The sequence below is a fragment of the Xyrauchen texanus genome, chromosome 22, assembly GCF_025860055.1.
Source record: "Xyrauchen texanus isolate HMW12.3.18 chromosome 22, RBS_HiC_50CHRs, whole genome shotgun sequence".
Lineage (NCBI taxonomy): Eukaryota > Metazoa > Chordata > Actinopteri > Cypriniformes > Catostomidae > Xyrauchen > Xyrauchen texanus.
This window is the reverse complement of record NC_068297.1, coordinates 31134924-31160891: the sequence shown is the minus strand read 5'-3', so window position 1 is coordinate 31160891 and position 25968 is coordinate 31134924.

Genomic DNA, 25968 nt, shown 5'->3' with positions numbered 1-25968 from the left:
TGTATCAGCTCACAATTTCTACTGTAAGGAATTAGCTTTAATAAGTGAATTATGATGAATTCATTGAGGTCACTTATTGGAGATAATGTCATTAATGAACTGACTTTCATTAGTTAAAAGGATATTGCAAAACACTAATGTAATTTTTTTTTTTATCCATTAAAACAATATATTCAAGAAAATATTATTTATTTAAAATTGTTGAATGTAAAAAGGAAAAAATATATATCTCAAATATATCTTACTACGTTTTAATAGGTTAGTGCATAGAACCCAAGGACATAGCAGAACTCAGCAAAGTAGTGAAATTGTGATAACACTTTACAATAACGTTCCTTTTGAAAACACTAGTCAACAATGTTAGTTAACATTAACTAACAATGAACAATACTTATTAAGCATTTATTAATCTTAGTTCATTTTAATATCGACATATACTAATTAGGGCTTTCAATCGATTCAATTTTTAATCAAATTAATTAAATGGTGTCCCGATTAATTAATCGTGATTAATCGCATATACAAATATTTGCTGAGAAAGCCCCTCATATAACAATAATTCAATATATAATGATTATACATGTATATTTATATCATTGGCATACAGTTCACAGCCATCCATTTCACAAGTGAATTTGTCAATCAGTTGGAGTTTTATTATGAGGGCTTATTTAAGAGCCCGTCAATTTACACCTACGTCAGACGTCTCGGGTGTGTTGCGTAATAAACATAAAATGTTTAGGTCACTGTGTCAAGTTAAATATAGTTGAATACTCAATCTTTAAATACATCTTGAGATCCCTTAGATCGCATTTGCAGTCCTTCGAGTGTTCTGAACGCAAGAACGTAACTCATGTTTGTGTTGTTCTGCCTACTGAAGTGTTTTCTTCACTGTATAAACTGCACGTTGCTCAAACAGCTGAAATTTCACTTACTGCCCTCTGGAGTAAACAGGTGGTACTACAAGCTTGCATTTCTCAAGAATCTTCCTTATTATGGTCCGTGGGCATGTGATTAATTGCGTAAATTTTTACGCACTGAATTACCGCGTTAAACCGACAGCCCTAATACTAATACATGTTTTTAAATCCAAATTTGTTAACATTAGTTAATGCACTACGAACAAACATGAATTAAAAATGAACAACTGTATTTTTATTAAATAATATTAACAAAGATGAATTAAATTAATGCAGTAAAACTATATTGTTAAGTGTTTATTCATGATACCTAATGCATTAACTAATGTTAACGAATTGAGTCTTATTGTAAAGTGTTTCAATTTTAAAAAGTGTTTTTGTAAAAAGTGTTTTTTTATTTATTTATCCCTCTTCATATAATTGTGATATTATATGGAAATAAAATTAACTAATATTATTTCATTTTTTAAAATTGTGAGTTTTATATTTTATCCAGTTACTGTTCGAAAAATACAATGAGGACATAAATAGTATATATTAGGAATGAACCAACTGTATTAATTATTGTTATTGCCAGAACTTATCATAATACTGTTTTAACAGTAGTAATTTAAATGCTCATGGACCTCACCACTGTCACAGTTATTGCTATAAAGCTCATAATTATCAGCTGGATTCACAGTGTAAAAAAACTACAGAAAAATGTCCACCTTGCCAAAAGCATGCTCTTCTTGGCCAGGATTTACCAGAAACACTACCCACAAAAAATGCTTCCCAAATGATGGAACACATAATCTTAAATGACACAGGGTTTGAGATTCACGCCCATGCAGAGCTGTCTGAAGGGGAATTTAGGACTAATGATTTCCCCTGAAACTTAACCACAACATCTAACAGTATGATTAGCATTCACACCTGAGCATTCCTACAAATGCACATCAAATAAATCATGTGTCATATGACAAAACACTCCTGAGCAGGTGTTATTTGGGGACGTTGGTTATAACCAGTCAAGAACTGCTTGTTCAAAGTGCATTAAAAGGCAGTGTGTAATCCGTATCGCTTTGATGTACTGTTTATTAATATTAACGTGAATTGCATGCTTTGACATAAATGTATATCTGGCCACAGTATGCCAATATATCTGCAAATTAATAACAGCGATTGTTCTTGTTATTTTGATTTATGGATAATCAATATTACATTTATTCATTCAAAGGCTGTAATCAATTGTGGAAATAAGAGAAGTAAAAAAGTTGCTGTGGTTGACTGATGTGAATTAAATTACAAAATGAAACTTCCCATAAATCAGTATTGATTTCAGAATGTTATAGTTCACTGGAAAGTCATTTGTAAGCGTTCTTGCTGTTTAGAAAAATTTCACCACCACTGATATACTACAAAGGAGGTGTAGTTGTAACGATTGGGCATCCACAATTTACATTTCATTCATTGTACAAAAACAACTTCTTTGAGTTACCCACTTATTCCTAGTGTTTCATAATGGTGTGTGTATAGTGTTTCTTATGGGGGTAGAACTCAAGTTTCTGTGTAATTACATAGTAACTACTTAGTATTGCTAATGAACACTTATTATGTAGAAACCATTCCAGCCTTCATAGGTGCTCGGTAACAGCACTTGCCCCTACAGTCTGATAAGGCTAAACGGGAGATCTTTGTCTTTGTGTAACCATAGCGACAAAACGACCAACTTTCGGATCCTGCACTTAAGCCTATAATTTTGTTTTTAAATATATAATTATGTATTTAAAAGTTGCAGAATGGATTCATTTGGAGACTTCGAAATCGGCAGAGATAGGCAGGCAATGCAAAATTTTACATTGGGAAATAGTGGGGGGGACAAAACTTATTACATAATTGTTATTATTATGAAAACCGCATTATATTTAATTTCTTTAAAAATTTCTACAGCATTATGTGAGATATATTTTTTCTTGAGAAATATTAACATGCAGGCTATCTACTGTAGCCTACCTAATATTTATCCAAATGAGTCAATATTGAATCAAGATTGAAATCAAATCCAAGAATTGATTTGAAATCATGAAAATTGTGTTAAGCAATAATGCAAACAGTAGCCTTCCAGTCATTGTACATGTAAACATTGTAACATGTTGTCACTAAACTTAATACAATTCTGTTTAGTTACCAAATGTTTTGACAATTACACATTGTGATGCAAGTTGTTTTTTTTAGATTCCCCCCAATCCATCCGTTTCTCTTGTGCAATTAAAATATCGTTATAATACCGTATACCGTGATAAAAGCTCAATCAATTAATTGCAGCATGAAAATTTGATACCGGCACATGCCTAATGTAATGTCACTGTACTTGTAAGATATAGTAGTTTGTTGTGGTTGTTAAATAGAAACAGATGTCTTACAGATTCATTTTTGTAATTTTGTAACCCCAATTTTGTAGGTACTTGGAGTACAAAGCAGGATGTGCTGCATCAATGACAATAGCCGACCCCCCAAAGCTCAAATATCATCGTTTGCTCAAAGGGTCCACTTATATTCCCCAAATTCAGCCAGGCAACAGGCCATCACCCAGTCCATCCTCCAGGACCTTGTGGTTGGATGCTCTCTCCCCCTGTCTGTCGCTGAAAATCCAAATTTTAGACGCTTCCTGAATGTCATGGATAGCAAATACACTCCCGTGTCTAGGACCAGCTTGACAGAGAAGCGGATACCTCACCTTGTCACTAAAGTTAAGGGCGACATAATCAAAGCCCTGGAAGTCCAGTCAAATGTTGCAATAACAACAGACCTCTGGTCTGACCGGAGGCTTCGGTCCTTCCTGGGAGTTACCGCTCATGTTGCCTGCAAGGACAAGGACTCTTACAGTTTAATATCATTTTTGCTAGACTGTAGGCATTTCACAGTGAAGCACTGTGGGGAACGAATCGCCACAGCATTTGACAACATTGTTGAGGAGTATGGCTTGGCCATAAAATAAGCTACATTCTGACGGATAACGTGTCCAATATGAAGCGAGCCTTTAAAGTGAGGATGCCAGATGTAGAGCAGCCTGAAGGTGACAGCAGCAATGACCTCGATGATGAAACGATGTGGGAGGATGCAGAAGATGTAGAGCCATGGTCATTGGGTGAACGATCTTTCTTGCTTCGCCCACTCACTGCAACTCGTCATCAATGACGGGATGAAAGAGGTAAAGGCCAGCAAATTCACAACTCTGCTGCACAGCAGTAGCAAGCATAGGGACATGTTTGAGGCCCACTTTGGCTCTAATAAGTCTATCCCAGCAGCAAACAACATCCGCTGGAATAGCACCTACAAGCAGTTAAAGGCTCTCACCACACTTGACCACCGGGGCATCACAGAAATGTGCAGTGACACAGAAAATGTTGTGTTTTCAAACCGAGAATGGGCTCAGCTGAACGACCTTTGTGCTTTGCTTGAGCCATTTTCTGAGGCAACAGACCTCATGGAAGGAGACACTGTAGTTACCATCAGCATGGTGGTCCCCACCATTCTGGACTTACGGACGCATCTCATCAAGATGGAATTGCACCTGCCGCAGATTGTGACAATAGTCAGAGCAATGAAAAACTCTTTAGAGAAGAGGTTCTCAGGAATTTTCAGAAGGATCAACATGGACGAGGGAGATCCGGAGCAACCATTTAACCATCGCATCTACTTTCTTGCCGCCATGCTTGACCCCCAGTTTGTATTGGGTTGGGTAGATTTAGATGTCCAAAATGGTGAAACCGGTCCAGCACTGAAGAGGTTCAGAGATGACCTTAAAAAATCAATAACAGGTGGCTATATTATTATTATTATTATTGTTGATGTTGCTATTATTAAGGTCATTGTTTTTATATTGTCACTAGCAGCATCCTGTCTAATCCTGTCTGTGTGTGTGTGTGTGTGTGTGTGTGTGTGTGTGTGTGCACCTTTTTCCAGACCTTTTGATCACAGATGTAGACAGAGATGCAACTGCAGCACCGATAGCAGAAGACGCAGAAGACACAGAAGAATCGCATAGTGACTCACCACCACCCCTGAAACATCAGCGTCTTCTTTCACGCTACAAGGCTTTTAAGTTGCAACGTAGCACAACCCAGAACTCGAGCATTAATGCACAAATAAGTAAGTACCTAGACAGCATAAATGACTGTGACTGTGATGCACTGACCTTTTGGTCAAAAAACAAAGAGCGTTTCCCCAATCTACACAATGTTGCCTTGAAAGTTCTCTCTGTTCCTGCCTCTTCTGCCCCAGCTGAGAGAGTTTTTAGTAGAGGAGGCATTCTAATGAGACCCCACCGTGCACGGCTAGGTCATAAGATGTTGCAATTTTTAATTTTCCTGAAGTGTAATCAACCACTGTTTTAAAGCACACACAGGTGCGTGAGGGGGGCGTGTCTTCAATTAGCCATCCCATAGCCCTACTCTCTGGATCCATACAGTGGACACACTGGAGCCTCTAGTTCTAAATGAGGATTTAGATCTATCTTGCTTCCTTTAGACCTGGAGCCTTTCCAGTGAATGGACTCAGATCCCCTCAAGAAAATTCACACTGGTTCCCTAACCATAGAACAATTTTTTCTTCTCAGCTAATCCACACTGGTTCTAATTTTAATATTCACACTGGTTCTGCGCACATGATATAGTATGCCTTTCATTCTAGTCTGTCTGTGTTCTATTGTTCTTGCCCCACTGAACAACAGGCTTGATTTCATTGTGTTATAATGACCGTGTGTTATAATCACTTCACACTGGTCTCTTGGTTCCCTAACCATAGAACAATTTGTTCTTCTCAGTTAATCCACACTGGTTGTCACTGTTTTTAATATCTACACTGGTTCTGATATTTATAATGTAATTGTTTGGTATATGTATAATTGCCTATGTGTAGTTGACATGGCTGCCCCGCCCATGTATTGTCACAAAGATGAGTCTCAAATCCAAGTGCAAGTGAACAGTTTATTAAAGACTGACAGCACAGGGAATTACTTCAACGGCCGCGAGTAGGCGGCTGCTCTAGAAGTGACAATCTCGAGAAGAGATAAGCAGACTGAAATGTAGCGCAAACTCAGGTCAGTGTCAGGAACCAAACTCCTAGAGGAGTCCTCAGTAGACTGGAGGTAAAGGGGAAATCGGGTTGCACCCGTGAGGAACTAGGACACAAGACTGGGTAAAAAGCACAAACATGAATAACGAACAGACACCATGCATGACAATTTCCAGCTAGATAAAGGCAGCTAACAAGCAGTAGTAATTAATAGCAGCTGACGGCAGTGGAGTAATCAGCTGGTGCTAAGCAACAAACAAGCACTACTAACACGCACGCACACACACACACACACACACACACACACACACCCCGCACCTATAACACACCAACAGATGACAAAATGAACACACGGATCGAAGAACCGTGACAGTACCCCCTCCCCTACGAGTGCCTCCTGGCACTCCCAGGGGAGCTTACCTGATGATTGAAATCCTCGATAAGGGAGCGATCCAGTATGTTCCTAGCAGGAACCCAACTCCTCTCCTCCGGACCGTAACCCTCCCAGTCCACCAAGTACTGGAAACTGCGTCCCCTCCGTCTAGAGTCCAGAATACGATTAACTGAATATGTAGGCTCCCCGTCTACGAGTTAGGTTAGACCGAAAAACCGGTTTCAATTTGGAGACATGAAAGGCAGGGTGAATTCTCCTGTACGCTGGAGGAAGTTTGAGGCGGACTGCCACCGGACTAATGATCTTGGTGACAGTGAACGGGCCGATGAATTTGGGAGCTAGTTTATTAGACACAGAACGGAGAGGAATATTCTTAGTAGAAAGCCACACCTTTTGACCCACAACGTACACGGGAGGCTTTGACCGGTGGCGATCGGCCTTAGCCTTAGTGCGCGCCCCCACCTCGAGCAGAGTCTCGCGGGCTCTGGTCCAAGTGCGGTGGCACCTCTTGACGAAGGCGTGAGCAGAGGGGACCGTGACTTAGGATTCCAGACTGGGAAAAATAGGTGGCTGGTACCCTACGCTACCCTCAATACAAGGTCGCAGAGAGCCATCCTTCTTACCCACAAAAAAACCCCTGCCCCTGCTGAAGAAGAGGAGGGACGGATGAACCCAGAGGCTAGAGAATCAGAAATATACTTCTCCATGGCCTCCCTTTCCGGAATGGAAAGTGAGTATAACTTGCCTTTCGGCGGAGACATACCTGTCAGTAAATCTATGGCACAGTCATAGGGACGATGCGGAGGGAGAGAAGCAGCCCGAGACTTACTGAACACTTCCTTTAGGTCGAGATACTCACGTGGCACGTTAGATAGATCTGTGTGCTCATCCTGAAACACAACACAAGACACTGGAGAACATGCAGACATTAAACAAGAAGCATGACAATAGTCACTCCAAGACAAAACAGAATTCCTGCACCAATTAATATGTGGATTATGGAGTGCCAGCCAAGGATGGCCAAGTACCACAGGAGCGGAAGGAGAGTGGATTAAGAGAAACTTAATCTCCTCTGAATGGTTACCAGAGGTAACGAGTCTCACTAAGGCCGTGGAATGAGTAACAGAGGGTAACAGTTGGCCGTTAAGCGCAACTACAGAAATGGGTTAAGGGAGTGTCCTCACAGGTATCAAGAGTTTCTGAGCCGAGTTAAAGTCTAAAAATTACCCTCTGCCCCCGAAGTCTATCAGAGCTTCACAGTCAACGCTCTGAGCAGAAAGTTTTAAACTGACAGTGAGATGAGTGGCAGAAAAAGGGGATTTAGTCAAAATAGATCCACCCATCAGTAACCTCTTACCTACTGGCAGGTGCTGGCTTTTACTGGACATTGGAGAGCAATGTGGCCAGCGGCTCCACAATATAAGCACAGTCCTCTCTCTCTCCTTCTCTGCTTCTCCCTTTGCGATAGGCGAGATCTGCCCATCTGCATAGGTTCAGGAGCTGAAAAAGGGTCTGCAGTCTCCACTGCAGAAGATGATACATTAGACTGAGCAGTGACCGGCCAACCTCGCTGTGTTCGTGGTCCCCGTCGTCGTAGTCGCGAGTCCACCAGAATGGCTAGGTCGATGAGTTTATCCACCCCCGTGGGTAATTACAAGGCATAGATCTCGTCTTTGATGTGCTCAGAGAGTCCGTGTAAGAACATGTCCCATTGAGCCTCCGAATTCCAGCCACACTCCGCAGCCAAGGTGCGGAACTCAATGGAATAGTCCGTGACTGGACGATCTCCTTGACGCAACTCCGCGAGAATGCGCGCTGCGTCTCTACCGGAGGCTGCGCGATCAAAGACCTTTCTGAGTTCGCGTGAAAAACTATCAAACGAGTCACAACAAGGAAGTCGCTGTTCCCACACAGTAGTTCCCCAAGTCACGGCTCTCCCCGATAAAAGTGTTATAACAAAAGCCACCTTAGATTCCTCAGTGGGGAAAGAAGAGGGTTGAAGAGAGATGTGTAGTGAACACTTCGCCAGAAAGGAGCGACATAATTGAGGCTCACCAGAATAAAACGCTGGAGGTGGAAGACGTGGTTCACTGGCTCGAATGGTCTGCGCGACCGAGGCCGGTGGAGGTGTAGTTGCTTGACTACGCACTGAAGTCGACTCGGTTCTCAGCTGTTGCAACTGAGTAGTTAACTCGGAGACCTGGGTTACCAGCGACTGTATAGCGCGACCCGTGGCTACCGCCTGTTCCTCCTGTTGTTGCATACGAGCCTCACTCCTAGACAGAATCTTTGTCAATTCGGTCACACTTGCTGGATTCATTTCCGGGTCGGTTCGTTCTGTCACAAAGATGAGTCTCAAATCCAAGTGCAAGTGAACAGTGAAAGACTGACAGCACAGGGAATTACTTCAAGTGACAATCTCGAGAAGAGATAAGCAGACTGAAATGTAGCGCAAACTCAGGTCAGCGTCAGGAACCAAACTCCTAGAGGAGTCCTCAGTAGACTGGAGGTAAAGGGAAAATCGGGTTGCACCCGCAAGGAACTAGGACACAAGACTGGGTAACAAAGCACAAACATGAATAACGAACCGACACCATGCATGACAATTTCCAGCTAGATAAAGGCAGCTAACAAGCAGTAGTAATTAATAGCAGCTGACGGCAGTGGAGTAATCAGCTGGTGCTAAGCAACAAACAAGCACTACTAACACGCACGCGCGCACACACACACACACACACACACACACCCCGCACCTATAACACACGGATCGAAGAACCGTGACATGTATAGGCTGCCCCCCCAACTCCTCCCTGAAAACTTAACACACAAATGTGCACATGATATAGTATACCTTTCATTCTAGTTTTTGATGTATTCGTTTATCAATCTGTTCTTTGTCTATGGTATCTGTGTTCTATGGTTCTTGCACCACTGAACAACATGTTTGATTTCATTGACAGTGTGTTATAATAACATGCCACTGCAGACATCAAGATATCAGAATTTTATAAGCTCTTATTCTTATTAATGTACAATTTGATGTACTTTGCATTTGTATTTTGCATTTGTTTAGATGAATTTGTGTCTTTGATATCTGTGTGTGTGTGTGTGTGTGTGTGTTGTTTGATTACAGTATTGTATTTAAGATGGTGTTAGACTAAATAAATGGTCTTTTAAATATCATCTGCATATCTTCGTTGTGTTGACTAAACATTAGGCTTATCCAAGTTTATAATTGTGTATCTTTAATTTGATGTTACGATTTCATCTACACATTAAGTATAATTTCAATTGGTTACATATTTCTCATTCTTTAGACAGTTGTTGGAGGAGCAAGATGGTGTTGGAGGTGTTTGATGTTTTGTCAGATGAACCAGTCAGTCAGTCCTCAACAGTACACAAAAGTTAAGGGAGTCTCAATCCTCTAATAGTGCAGTAACAGCCGTCATGCAATTGCTACACATAGTTGATCTCACCCAGTCTGCAAAAACATTTACAGTGAGCTCACAGTCACACACATGACATGGTCTGTCTCTGTATTGTTCTGCCTGTGTAGTTGAAGTAATACCGTCTAATATGTATTGAATGTAAACTGCGGCTGAACCCTAGTATGCTGCTGTTCTTGAATTCATACAAGTTATTGCTTAGCTTCAACACTAGTCTGTTTTTTTCCCCTCCGGTCTCGACTTGGTCTGTCTTGGTCTTGGTCTTGTCTTGGTCTATATACCCTCTGGTCTTGGTAGTGTCTTGGTCTCGGTTTAGGCGGTCTTGACTACAAGTCTAATCTTAGCTTGCTAAATTTATTTAGTAGCTTGCCCAACTCTGCTTAGTAGTTAAAAGAATATACGTATGTATATATTGTCTTGTGTTGTCTGTACTGAATTACTATTGGATGGACAGAAATTCTGATCGTAAAGTCTATGCACATTTTCTGCCAATTTATTTGTTTTAATCTGTAAAACCTGTCGCTGAGACTACTGTACCTTTATTTGAACTTTATCGCTCATTGGTGTATTATTTATTTTATGATTGAATTGAGATTGAATCACTCGTGAGCTTCACACAAAAACAAAACAAATGGTGGCTGTTTAATGTATGTGTTGGTCTGATATCCTCTTCCATTCTCAGTGAGCAGTTCTGGCCAGAATAAGCAGCAAACTGAACCAGATTCTAAAGTCTGCCTCTGTGAGATTATACTGTATCATCGACAATGTAATGTTAAGTCTTGACGATTTCTGTTTCAGCACAGACATGACTGGATCTTTTTTAATTTCAGTTGGCACAACTGCTCTTGGAAAGCTGCATGTGTGTGCTCAAGCAAGTCAGACAGAAAGGACACTGCCAATCTTCTTTCTGACAGAGGAAATACAGAGACATGCTGTCATAGTGGACAGCGAGGACTGACAGCGAGAGACGTGACATCTGGAGGTAAAAAGAAGTGTAAAAGCCATCCACATTGTTGAATATTTCAAGGAATGAGGCTTTGTGCGAATGGCCCATTAGAGAGTGCATGCACCCAGAGGATAATCAGATAGAGGCCAAATTACTCCCAGCTGGAAGCCAAACCTGCATTTCCATGGAGAGTGAGAGAAATGCAAAGACCCTTTCTGGTGTCTGAGAGTTTGTGAGTGATTACATTTGTGATTCCATACAGAGCACTGCTTTGGACTTTGACCCTGACCCAGTTGGTAGGTATGATGGTTTATGGGCCATTGGACTGCATTTAATTCTGCACACAACAGAGGCCCATTAAACATGACTGTTGGAAGATTGAATTATTTAACCCTCTGACTTTGTTGAGTCTTTACATTCTGGTATTGCAATATAAAGAGCATGGAGTAAGGTTAGTGAAAACAAAATCTTACACATTGATTTTTTATAATAATATTTGTATGTAATAATAATAATAGCAGCAGCAATAATATCTATTAATATTATTGTTGTTGTAATTATTATTATTATTATAATAATATATTTTTTTATTTTTTATTTTTTTTATTCAAACCTAGCATGGTTTACATGCCACACAGGCAAATTTTATGACTTTCAAACCTCATGAAAAATCTAATGCCATTGCTCCCAAAAGGACATTACTTCTCTTAACTGGGCCCACACATAATCTATACACTTTATTAAAGTTTTCTGCACTGTATGGAAGGGGAATCTGGAATTCTGCAGGGCTGCTTTAGATATGGTCAAATCTGTTAAACTGAGCCAAGTGTATTATACTCATATTTGTTTCTGAGGACAAAAAATCAGATCATATTTCATCACCCTCATTTTATTTATTTTTGTATTATTTAATTATTTTTAGATTTTTGTTAGAAATCTTTTACAGTGAAATAGTGTTTTTTTCATGTATTACAGGTAGAAAAAATTAATAAATAAACAAACTATAATATAATCTTATCAACATTTTCTATTAAAGGCAAAGGAAAAACTGAGGCAACAGTGGACCTACCATCTGTGTACCTCAGCAGAAATCGAGATTCATCAGACCAGGCTATGTTTTTTTAGTCTTTAACTGCCCAGTTTTGGTGACCCTGTGCCCACTGCAGCCTCAGTTTCCTGTTCTTGGCTGACAGAAGTGTAACCCGGCATGGTCTTCTACTGTTGTAGCACATTCGCCTCAAGGTTTGACATATTGTGCATTCTGAGAGGCTATTCTGCTCACTAAAATTGTACAGAGGGGTTATCTGAGTTACTGTAGCCTTTCTGTCAGCTCAAACCAGTCTGACCATTCTCTGTTGACTTCTCTCATAAACAAGGTGTTTCCGCCGCAGTACTGCCACTCATTGGAATTAATTTTTTTTGGCACCATTCTGACTAACCTCTAGAGACTGTTATGGGTGAAAATCCTAGAAGATCAACAGTTACAGAAAAATTCACACCAGCTCACCTGGCACCAAATATCATGCAACAGTCGAAATCACTGAGATTTTTCTCCATTCTGATGGTTTGATTTGAAGATTAACTGAAGCTCCAGACCAGTACCGCCATGATTTTGTGCAATGCACTAATGCCACACAATTGGCTGATTAGATAATTGCATGTACAATAAGTAGGTGTACCTAATAAAGTGGTCACTGATAGCCCTCTTCCACCAAAAATGCAATGGTTCTCGTGCCGATCATGTGCTCCGCTGGTTTACGGCTGGGGAAATCTGTAAACTATCGTAAACGGCTGTGCTTTTCCACTGACCTGAGAGCCGAACGGTGACGTAATGGGTTAATGTCTATGTTGTAGCTTCACATGACTACCTCAAAAAGAAACAAACATGTCACATCACAGTGTGTTTGTACACAGCTTTTATTCTTGTTTTAAACACAGATTAATGCAATCCATCGTTATTACATTGCTCAACAAGATTGACAGAGACAACATCTATGCTAAATATGACAGATATTGTACAGTAATTTCATTATGTTATATGAACTATGGGTTAACTCTTTAAATTCTGTAAAATGTTACAGTGGAATCATTATTAACATCGGTGTAAAAGATGGTTGTATTTTGATTTTTGCCACAGCATATAATATTATTGATAAAAAAATATTACGTTTTACTTAATAAATTGCCGCAATCTTCCAAATTTAGTGAGTAGCTGGTCAAAAATCCCCTTACAGAACAAAACAATGCACAACATAAGATTACAACAGTGTAAGAAAAGTTAACAAATTTACGAAGCTAACTGAGAACAGCTGCAGAGGACACCGGTGATTCACTGTTTATCACCAGCTTTACTGGCTGAATTCAATGCCCCAGTTAGTTAAAAGGCTGGTCGGTGTCTGAGAAAACATTGTTGCCATGTCCACTGTCGCTTTTGCTAATGTCCTTCTTATGGTTCCGGTAGTCCCATAAGTGTTGTTCAATTTGTTTAAGATTTGGTCAGTTGTCCGATTGAAGGCAGCGTGCATCATTTCGTGGTGTATCTTCATTCTCGTAGAGTATTTTTTTCCTTTGCCATCTCTCTAGTTTATCTCGGATCTTCATAAATACCATATCGCAAGTAGAGCACTCTACCGCCTAGAGTGGGAGAACCACTGCCAGGGCGGGGCTTTCCATTAATCCCTTTACACTTACTTATCTGTCTGCTCATATGAATGTAACACATAATAAGAAAATGTTTCACCGCTGTTCAAATGCACTTTGGATCGCATAATTTATATGTATACATTTTTCCATCTGAAAGGACCAAATATTAAATGAAACAAATGACAATAAAATGCAAAATAATCTCTTCAGTAATCAAAATACATGAATTATACTTGAAAATACTTTGAATGTAACTGTAATCGAATTACCAGTGATTTAAATTGTAACTGTAGTGTAAGACAGTTACTTAATATATAATCCCATTAAATGTATTCCATTACTCCACAACCCTGTATATATATATATATATATATATATATATATATATATACATATATATATATATATATATATATATATATATATATATATATTATTAGGGCTGTCAATCGATTAACATTTTTAATCTAATTAATTACATGGTGGCCCGATTAATTAATCATGGTTAATCGTATGCAAATATTTGCTGAGAAAGCTACCAACAATAATTCAATATATAATGATGAAATAATTATACATAGATATGTTTAAATATTAAAAATGTATATATATATATATATATATATATATATATATATATATATATATATCTTTAAAAAAATATTCAGATAATTAAAATTGTTGTTGGATGTACAAAGAGTATTTAAATAATATTTCAAGTCTTTACAAAAAAGTGCAAATAGGGGCTTTATAGACATAAATTTACACTTTGGCTTGGCAATACAAATAAACAGATTAATCAGAACATATTAACCTAAGTTATAAAAACTGTGAAAACCAAATAAACGTCTTTATAAAGCAAAGAAAAACTAGTTAAAATAGAGGTACGTACAAACAAACAAAATTTTCTCCAAAATACTACAGCGTGGACACATTCCCAAAAGAGGTGAGGGGCAGATTCATCTACAGCCGTGGTTTTCAAACCCTGGGTCGCGACCCTCGGGTGGGTCGCGAGAATTAAAAAATGGGTCGCCAGTGATTTAAAATTAAAAAACAAAAATAATAATTATTTCGTTTTTTAATAATATTAATATTAATAATAATAGCTTTGATTAGAAGTACACTAAAAAAAAACATTCAAATTCATGCAAAATAAATAATCCACATGTCACCTGACCGGCTGACCGACCTACTCGTAGCCCTAGGCAACACAAAACAAAACAAAAAACCTTGTGCGCAGTGTTGTTGATATGCAGCCATTTTATTTTATTTTCCCATGAGATGATGAAAATATTCGGTACCGTGAAATTAGTAGCCCGTAATGAATTTATTTTATGCTGAACATGAGCAAACCAAAGTCAAAAACCATTTATGATTTTTCACAAGAAAAAGAGGGTCAGAGACCGAGACCCCTTTAAATGAAGCAGCAGAAAACGCGGTCAACCATCAAAACCCTGCCGCGAACAGCGGAGATCAGCAGGGAAGATAATGAAGGCGATGCATGTCAACAGAGTAGCAGTACTTTCCCAGCAAAGAAAAAGCAGAAACCCGGAGTAAGGCCATATAAAGATGATTTTTTGAAGTTTGGGTTTGTCAACTGTTCGGACGCAGTCCATGCAGCAATACCAATGTGCGTAATATGCGGTGAAAAGTTGGCAAAATATGATAATAAAATAGTCAACTAATATAAAAATCACACTGCTCTGTTAAAATAGTCAGTAGTAGGCCTACAATTCGTAGCCTACTATTCAGCGTAAGCACGTACCGCTCCACGTGATGTTTCCAAGCACATTTTTGCGCATGTGAAAAGGATGATTTTTTTCCTGTTGATATTGCAACGTGATTCTAATGAGAGAGTTACGTGAGCATAATGCCCTTACTTTTACTTTCGCTTTAAATTATTTCGTTTTGGCTTGTTTAAAGTTATTATTATTTTTAATTCTTGTTCTGTTCTGTATATAATGAATATTACATTTAAAGAGTTTGTTGTGGAATATGTTTTGTGTATTTTTTAAGCATGCAGCAAACGATAGGCTATTAATTGGTTAACATTCCTGTATGTGTTGCGTCTCGGGTGTGTTGCGTCATAAAAATAAAATGTTTAGGTCACTGTGTCAAGTTAAATATAGTTTAATACTCAATCTTTAAACACATCTTGAGATCCCTTAGTTCGCATTTGTGCTCCTTCAAGTGTTTTGAACGCAAGAACGTAACGCATGTTTGTGTTGTGTGTCCGCTGAAGAGTTGTTAATGTTTTGTTCACTGTAATAAACTGTGTGTTGCTCACACAGCTGAAATTTCACTTACTGCCCTCTGGTGTAAACAGGTGGTACTACAAGCTTGCATTTCTCAGGAATTTCTCAGGAAAGCATTGCGAATAATTGTGTAAAAATTTTTAACGCGTTATTTTTTGTAAAATTAATTGCACGTTATTAGCGTGTTAAATCGACAGCCCTAATATATAATATATATATATATATATATATATATATATATATATATATATATATATATATATATAAACTTTCCACATTTATATATATATATATATATATATATATATATATATATATATATATATATATATATATAATTTTTATTTTATTTATTTAAGCAATATCACACGAGCAAGAGTGCGATATGGGCCTATATCAGCACTGCTGTGGCTGCCTTCAGCCACAGACAGAGTGCCATAGGTAATCACAGCAGTGCTGATTTATGGCCATATTTGGATGTGTGTGCGTGTCTGTGTGTGTGTGAGAGAGAGGAGAGAGAGAGAGATGGCGCATGTGTGATCCACTGTTGCCACTCCTAAGCTCAGATGCTGTCAGCTTTCTGAAGATCAGCTTTCTCAGTGGAAAAATGTAACGGTAGCCGGTGCGCAAGTGTCATTCACTAAAGAAACCAAAATGTCCTCCATTTTAAACAGTGTGTCCACTCCAATGTGGAAAGTCTGAAGTCTGAAGTTATTAGTTTAAACCCGTTTAAAGCTATTTCCTAGCTTTAGTATTAGAAATGCATGCGATCACGAAGAGCTGTTGTATGTTGGCTTCACTTCACATCACCTAGCTGACTCATATTACACATAAAAATTATCTTTTGCCACCACCTGCTGGCTAACATATGTAATGTAAAAAAAATAAATGTAAAAAAAAAGACAAACCTTAACAGATCTGCAGTGCTCTTACACGTTAATTTAAAATGGCATGAACACAAGCAGAGTGATACACACACAGTGAAGCGTCTAAGTGCTGATTGTGTCAGACCATCAGTGCTCATGGAACGTTTCTCGTCCAATCAGATTCGAGGAACGGAACTAACTGTTGTACACACACACACACACACACACACACACACACACACACACACACACACACACACACTATTCAATACATCTAAAAGGTCCTAATGATTTAATTTATTTATTGTATTTTGATTTTGTGTGAAATGTAAAGTGAACATGTTGTGTTTAAAACTGGACAGGTTTTGAAAGATTAACCTGAAAATATTTTAATATTAGTTAAAATATCTAGTAATTGAACAAACTATGAGCGAGGCATGTGGCAAACTTTATGTATGATGGCTGTAAGGATCCTGCAAATATCTGTTGTTTTCTGCAGAATTCTGTAGGCACAAATAATGCACAGGTCTGCTAATGACAATATGACCTGCATAGCTATGCAAGGTGCCAGTTCTAGTTTGAACATCTGGACTGCATGATCTTGTCCCTGCTGGTGAGTGGAGATATTGTTCATTTGCTTTGATTCGTGGAGGCCTGTACAACAGATTCTGTGCTAAGGTTATGATTATAGGAGCAAGATGTTTAACACACAATTATTCACTACAGCAGAGCCTCTGGATCCCCAAACTTACCAAGCTATATTATTGTGCAGCTGTTCATACTTGTTCTTTACAGTAACAATGTCTTCTCTCTGTCTCTTTCTTCTGTCTGTCATTCTTTATGTGCATGTGTGCATACCTCCACTGTAAAGTAATGAATTTGTAAGGGGATAAGGGATCCTTTGACATGTTTAAAAGACAAGAGTCCTGTAATTGGCACTGTGAATTATTATTTACACCATCAGCTGACAGTATTTTAATCCTGAACCTATCCTACAATCTGACAGGAATTTACAAGGTAAAGTTACAAGAAGAAAACGTACCCTAAAGTGTATGTGTGCATTAGTGTGACTGGATGAATAAGATGGGTGTGCCAACAGCTGCGGCTGAACTCACTGACACCACAAAACAGAGCTGAACAAGGCCAGTAATCATTGTGCAAATAGAAAGACATATACATTCAACCAACTGCAAACTTTTGCAAAAGTATGTCACAATTCATGACTATTATGTAAGCTAGTGGTGCTTAAATGGTGGGTTGCAAGTCTATTCTGATAGGGTTGTGGACAGCAGAAAAAAAAAAATAATAATAATAATAATAATAATTATAATAATGTGCCAAATTGGGCAGATGTCAACATGGACAGGTTTACTGACATCCCCTTATCCTCAAAAAAGAAAGAAAAAGACTAAAGTAAATACAAGTTTACTTTTAGCAAACTATGCAGGTTTTTGCCGACAACAATTAGTTTTGTGCTGTGAATTGCTGGCTGCTGAGAGCATGAAACATTGAAATTGAAATTCAAAAAACCTTTATAGACATTTTAAATGTTCCTATTCAGACTATTCCTATATTAATAGTTTGCAGATTGTTGGGCCTTTGCAGTTCAGAACCACTGATGTAGTCTGCTCAAACCTATGTAGCCTTGGTACAAATGATCTTGTGCAAGACCTAGGAAGGTCAGCACTGTGATATTGTTCTACTTTTGAAAATATGGACTTCATGAATAAAGTTGGCAGCTGCTAACTACATCATTTATCGGAAACATTCCACGTAGAGAAACCTTAAATTGAAAATCAATGTAAAGTTCATGGCCATTTAAGGAAGAGATATGGTGTTTCGGGGATTGGTTGTATCACTTTGCCCTGCTGTCATTGCCTTAGTTTGAACTAGGGCTGAGAAGTATGATGGTATATGCTGATCAGCCACAACATAAAAACCACTGACATGTGAAGTGAAAATAATTTATTATATCACTACAATGGCACCTGTCAAGGGGTGGGATATATTAGGCAGACAGTCAACAGTCAGTTCTTGAATTTCATGTGTTGGAAGCAGGAATAATGGGCAAGCGCAAGGATCCAAGCGCCTTTGACAAGGACCAAATTGTGATGGCTAATAGACTGGGTCAGGGCATCTCCAAAACGGCAGATCTTGTGGGGTGTTCCCGGTATGCAGTGGTTAGTATCTACCAAAAGTGGTACAAGGAAGGACAACCGGTGAACCAGTGACAGGGTCATGGGTCCCAAAGCTCATTAATGTGCAAGGGGAGCGAATGCTAGCCCGTCTGATCCGATCCCACAGAAGAGCTACTGTAGCACATATTACTGAAAAACATTATACTGGCCAGGACACAATGTGCATTACAGCTTGTAGCGTATCCATATACCAGTCAGCGGTCCCATGCTGACCCCTGTCCACCACTGAATGCACCTGCAATGGGCATGTGAGCATCAGAAGTGGACCATGGAGCAATGGAAGAAGGTGGCCTGGTCTGAAGAATCATGTTTTCTTTTAGATTATATGGATGGCCAGGTATATGTGTGTGCGTGGTTTACCTGGGGAAGAGATGGCAGTAGGATGCACTATTGGAATAAGGCAGTCCGGTGGAGGAAGTGTGATGCTCTGGGCAATGTACTGCTGGGAAACCTTGGGTCCTGGCATTCATGTTGATATTACTTTGAAACATCCCACCTACCTAAATATTGTTGCAGACCACATAGGCAACAGTTTTGAGTCTTTTAACTCAAGTATTATGTACAACAAAAACATTAATTCAAACATTCATTCATCATACAAAAAAAAAAAAAATGTAAAGATATTGCAGAAAAAGTGTGTTCATTGGATTATCAATAACAAAACAGATATTAACTCAAGCTTATGTACATTTTTGGGGGGTTGAATGAACAGTATTACTATATTCCAGTATTCTATTTTGATATATATATAAAAATGTGATATATATATCGCAGCGCTGACGAGTTCTGAAGACGCCCCCTTAGGCCTCTTCCTCAGTCTCTAAATCCGCCCCCTGCCGGGAGCGCAGAGCAGGGTAAGGGCTTCGAACCTTCTCTCAGCACCCTTGCCTCGGGACATCCTCTTTCTTACGCTATGGATCAGAATGTGCCGTTGCTGGTTCAAAACAAATGATGCGTCCTAACCTCTGTTAGTAATTAAAAACGTTAACTATTCAGAAATAGTATCATGGCTTGTGCTGTTTCTAATAAGTCATTGGATAAACAAGGATGGATTGATGGGTGTGTGCGTGTCTATGTGTCTCTGTCTATGTGTGTGTGTGTGTGTGTGTGTGTGATAGAGAGAGGGAGAGACGGCGCATGTGTGATCACCTGTTGCCACTCCCAAGCAGATATGCTGTCAGCGTTCTGTAGGTAAGCTTTCTCAGCAGAAAAATAGCATCCAAGCGGGGGTATTTCTCCCTATTTCGTGGTAGCTGCGCAAGAGTCGATCAATATAGAAACAGCGATGTCCTCTGCCATTTTTAAACAGTGTGTATCCAATATGGAAAATTGGTAAGTATTAAGCTTAAGTAATGTAGTGGTAATACCAGCGATCACAGAGCGCTGTTCTATGTAAACAATGACTCAGTTTACATCCCCAACTGGCTCAAATTACACAAAAAAATTATTTTTTGCCACCACCTGCTGGCTAACATATGTAATTTCAAAAATAAAGACAGTAACTCCTAACAGATATATACTGTTCTAACACCTTAGTTTAGAATGGCATGGACACAAGTGAAGTGATACACACACAGTCAAGCGTCCGAGTGCTGATCCTGTCAGACCATCAGTGCTCATGGAACGTCTCTCATCCAATCAGATTTGAGGACTGGAACTAACTGTTGTGTATATATATATATATATATATATATGTGTGTGTGTGTATAAGCAATATCACATTCACAATCATGTTATATGGCTCTAAATCAGCACTGCTTTGATTACCTATGGCACACAGCCTTGCTCATGTGATGCTTATATGTATATATATATATATATATATATATATATATATATATATATATACTATATATTATAGTGATATAAAATTACTCATTCTGTGATACATGGTTTTGATCATACTGCAGTGCACACCCCTCATTTGAACAAACATTAAACATATGTTTTGTTTAGCCAAGCGGTTAAAATGAAAACTAGCTAATTGTCAATGAATATTCAGAAGGTGTTGTTTGTGACTGAGACAGTCAGTTTTGTTGGAAATTGTAGATTTTTGGATTGCTTCACAATGTTGGAAGCTGAAAGGGAAGATGAAAATAAGGCCATTTGAATGATCACTCACACAGCCACATACAAAGCTATGATTTTACTGATTATTTCCTCATACAAACACTCACCAGGGTTGGGCAAGATTCACCCCACAGGATGTTAATCTTCAAAATTCAAGTTCTAAATTCAATACTGTCATACAGCACCACAGAATTTCCACCAAAGTGCTTTCAGAAAACTTTGTTAAAATAAATATTAATATCAACATTTAGTTTATTTATCTATCTAATATGCATCCACTGTTTCTGGAAATATCCCATAAGTTGTGTTTATGATAAGGTTTATGTGTAATTCATACTGTACAGCTGTAATTTCAACATCTTTGAATATCATTACATTATATTTCTAATTCTGCAGCCTGTTCAGAAATTTAAATTGAATGGGAAAGCATTCGGAATTGTACACAACCCTGACTCACACAACCATATTCACAGAAACACACATACAGTACAAATGGATGTGCATATGGACACATACAAACACACAAAATCTCTGTCTCTACCTGAAAACTGTCTTATGTAAATATGTCATAAGTGATTTGTGAGAGCAGAGGAATAAGTACACTCCTCATTTTAATCTCAAAAGTCCAACAAAACCTTCTCTCATTTCACTGAGACGCAACTGAATTGCTGTTTCCTTCCGATTCATTTCACGCTCTATCTAGCAAAAACATGCAGCATTTCTGTTCAACACTTACCCTTTGAAAATATTAATGGAGGGAGATTTTCAAGAAAAGCTTCAATCTCTCCTATTTTTCTGTCTGGATTTATTGTATTTTTTTTTGCTGAGGGACAGCTGTTACCGCTTGTAGAATTAAATTCCCATATATTACAAGGAAACTGACTATTATTTTGTGCTGCTTATTCTTCGGAAAACATTTGTTATATGTTTAATATAACCAAATTACCATGAATCAGCTGCCACAAAAATCCCTTTTGGCTGTTTGAGTAACAAACTATCTCAGATCCAAAACCTAATGAGTTGTGTTGTTGTCTGCTGTCTACATCAGTAGCTGCCTTCAAATGCTACCTACTATAGAAATGATCCACTTCCAGTACCTGAAATTGTCATTATAAGTATGTCATGATCAAGTACTTTGTTGTCGGAGACGATAGGAAACCTGGAGTATGCCAGGTTCATTCTTGCATATTTCTAGGGAAACTCATAGTTTGACACCATAATCAAGTTAGTCAGCTTGCTGACAATATGAAATTTTAGTCAAATACATGCTACTTTTTCTGTAATTTCCTTTACATTAGTTGACTTTAAGCTCTGTCATATATAACAAATTAAAAATTTTTAAATACATTTTAATAAATGTAGCAAAATCGTTGCTTTACATGATGGAAAACCCCTTCAAACATCACAACTGGATATCATCTAGAACAAAAAATATATTCAGATAATGTAACTTTAAAATTAAAATTAAATTTAAAATATAAGCTGCTAAAATTAAATAAATATTTTGGCCTACAACATATAAAATGACAGATCCTGAGAGACCATCAAATATCTTCGACAATGGGGGCAGTTTGTCACTGATAATTACTAATTTGATAAGCACATGATAGACTCAACCCTCAGTTGATACTACTCAACCCTCAGTTGATACTAATCATCACATAGCCAACAAAGTGATACTCTAATATGTATAAAAATACATACCACACACAATCATTGGGTAAAACAGTCCATTTATAATTTAGATTCAACTGTTTTTGGTGAACATTTGCCAATAGGTACATTCTGGGATTGCCTTTTTAACAAAAGATACATGCAATGCTGCCTTAAAATTAGACCAAAATTAGGTCTCTTAGAAGGCACCATAATACTGCTGCCTACCTTTAAAAATGTATGCAACATCATAGGCTACTTGTTTTTCTGTTTTTTTTTTTTTAACTTAATTTTTATTTTATTGTTCACATATAATAAACATGTTGGCATTTAAATTTCAAGCTTTCACTTCTAAAATAAAAAACAACCTATTGGACTGTAGGGGGTCTAATGGTTCTTGTAAAAGACCGATATCTGGGCTGTCCATGGCCCAATAAAAAGGCATTTAAAGATGTCTATTACTCTTGAAGTGCTTGTGTGGTATACTTGGTTCCAACCAATAATGAACTTTAATGTCTGTGGCTTCTCTATGGCAGATCCAAGCCTAAGTAAAATCTTGCTTTTTACAACACTGTTATAAGAAGGTCTTCCCCTCTGCTTTATATGCTAATTTCTCTTTTAAGCACTTAGGTGTTGATGTAATCTCTCTCAAGCTCTTTCACTTATTCTCTCCATTTATGGTGTAAAAATTTGTTTTTAGGTAGAGAATCAGGAATCATTATGATTGCACTACACTGTTATTATGGGATCATTTGTGATGGTCGGTTCAGTCTTGAAATATTGATGTTTATTTTGATTGCTGCTATCATTATAAAACTGAGCCTGAGTGTAATTTCAAACTAATGATTTTATGCACTGTTAAAATAAATTTATATCATTAGTTAAGTGGAAACAATGATAGGTGTTAGAACATACAGGTGAAACTCGAAAAATTAGAATATCGTGCAAAAGTTCATTAATTTCAGTAATTCAACTTAAAAGGTGAAACTAATATATTATATAGACTCATTACAAGCAAAGTAAGATATTTCAAGCCTTTATTTGATATAATTTTGATGATTATGGCTTACAGCTTATGAAAACCCCAAATTCAGAATCTCAGAAAATTAGAATATTGTGAAAAGGTTCAGTATTGTAGGCTCAAAGTGTCACACTCTAATCAGCTAAACACCTGCAAAGGGTTCCTGAGCCTTTAAATGGTCTCTCAGTCTGGTTCAGTTGAATTCACAATCATGGGGAAGACTGCTGACCTGACAGTTGTGCAGAAAACCATCATTGACACCCTCCACAAGGAGGGAAAGCCTCAAAAGGTAATTGCAAAAGAAGTTGGATGTTCTCAAAGTGCTGTATCAAAGCACATTAATAGAAAGTTAAGTGGAAGGGAAAAGTGTGGAAGAAAAAGGTGCACAAGCAGCAGGGATGACCGTAGCCTGGAGAGGATTGTCAGGAAAAGTGTGGGGGAGCTTCACAAGGAGTGGACTGAGGCTGGAGTTACTGCATCAAGAGCCACCACACACAGACGGGTCCTGGACATGGGCTTCAAATGTCAAACGTCTTACCTGGGCTAAAGAAAAAAAGAACTGGTCTGTTGCTCAGTGGTCCAAAGTCCTCTTTTCTGATGAGAGCAAATTTTGCATCTCATTTGGAAACCAAGGTCCCAGAGTCTGGAGGAAGAATGGAGAGGCACACAATCCAAGATGCTTGAAGTCCAGTGTGAAGTTTCCACAGTCTGTGTTGGTTTGGGGAGCCATGTCATCGGCTGGTGTTGGTCCACTGTGCTTTATTAAGTCCAGAGTCAACGCAGCCGTCTACCGGGACATTTTAGAGCACTTCATGCTTCCTTCAGCAGACAAGCTTTATGGAGATGCTGACTTCATTTTCCAGCAGGACTTGGCACCTGCCCACACTGCCAAAAGTACCAAAACCTGGTTCAATGACCATGGTATTACTGTGCTTGATTGGCCAGCAAACTCTCCTGACCTGAACCCCATAGAGAATCTATGGGGCATTGCCAAGAGAAAGATGAGAGGCATGAGACCAAACAATGCAGAAGAGCTGAAGGCCGCTATTGAAGCATCTTGGTCTTCCATAACACCTCAGCAGTGCCACAGGCTGATAGCATCCATGCCACGCCGCATTGAGGCAGTAATTAATGCAAAAGGGCCCAAACCAAGTACTGAGTACATATGCATGATTATACTTTTCAGAGGGCCGACATTTCTGTATTTATAACCCTTTTTTTTTATTGATTTCATGTAATATTCAAATTTTCTGAGATTCTGAATTTGGGGTTTTCATAAGCTGTAAGTCATAATCATCAAAATTATATCAAATAAAGGCTTGAAATATCTTACTTTGCTTGTAATGAGTCTATATAATATATTAGTTTCACCTTTTAAGTTGAATTACTGAAATTAATGAACTTTTGCATGATATTCTAATTTTTCGAGTTTCACCTGTATAATACCAATTTTTCAGTTTGAATTGCAAAAATGTTAAATGATTTTAATGCGGTGTGTAATTTTTTCAGTGTTTAAATACTTTATCTTATGCCAGCTTACTATGCAAAGACAACTACAAGTAAGCTATTCATGGGTTGATTTCACTGAAAATAAATAATTAATAAACACTGTGGCACTATCACAATGTTAGATATTTTTTAAATAGCCCAACACAGCAACATTGGCTCATATATGAGTTTAGGGGCATATTATCTGTTTGGATAAGCAATGGTAGATGTGGAACAAATAAGCATTCATTTTTAAATCCAGTTTGATGCTATTGTGCAAAAATGACACACCTTGCCTTTATTATTAATAGTGATGGCTTTCATGTATAATCGTAAATGGCTATAACTCTCACAAATCAAAATATGTTCCATTACATAGAAGTGTCAGTATTTCTATCAATATTAGCAATATTTGCCTTAATACTTTGTATCAGATTGAAAAGGAAAGTAGTGACAGCACTGATCCTGAATAATAATTTATGGTATTTATAATAATTAGGGCAAGCAAAATAAATGTTTATGCACAGATCTCAGTTTACCTGAAGTTAGTGGCACAAATAGTGCCATGCCTTGAAGGAAAAACACAACACTCACAGAGGCATGCAAACCCCAGATAAAGCATTTCAACTGGGATCACTGAGGTGTGAGAACACTTAATTATTATGAATAGGATATCTAAAATACTGTAACAGAATTAAGTGTGTGTGCAATTGTGTTTGTGTCAGGGCAAGGCCATTGCACGTGGCAAACAAAAACACACCTGCCACTCAGAATGAGTGATTACTATTACTATGTGTAAGGAAAAGTCAATTCCACACTTGTGCCCCTCCTCCAGGCAAAAACACACATTATACAAGCTTTCGGTCTCCCATACACAAAAACACACCCACATATATACTTATTAAGACCCAGTTCATGATTCTGTTGGGTGTTTCTAATCTGTAATCATTACAACAGCACCAGTAGATCATTTTTATTTTTGTTTATTATTCCTGCAATGTCTCTCTAGA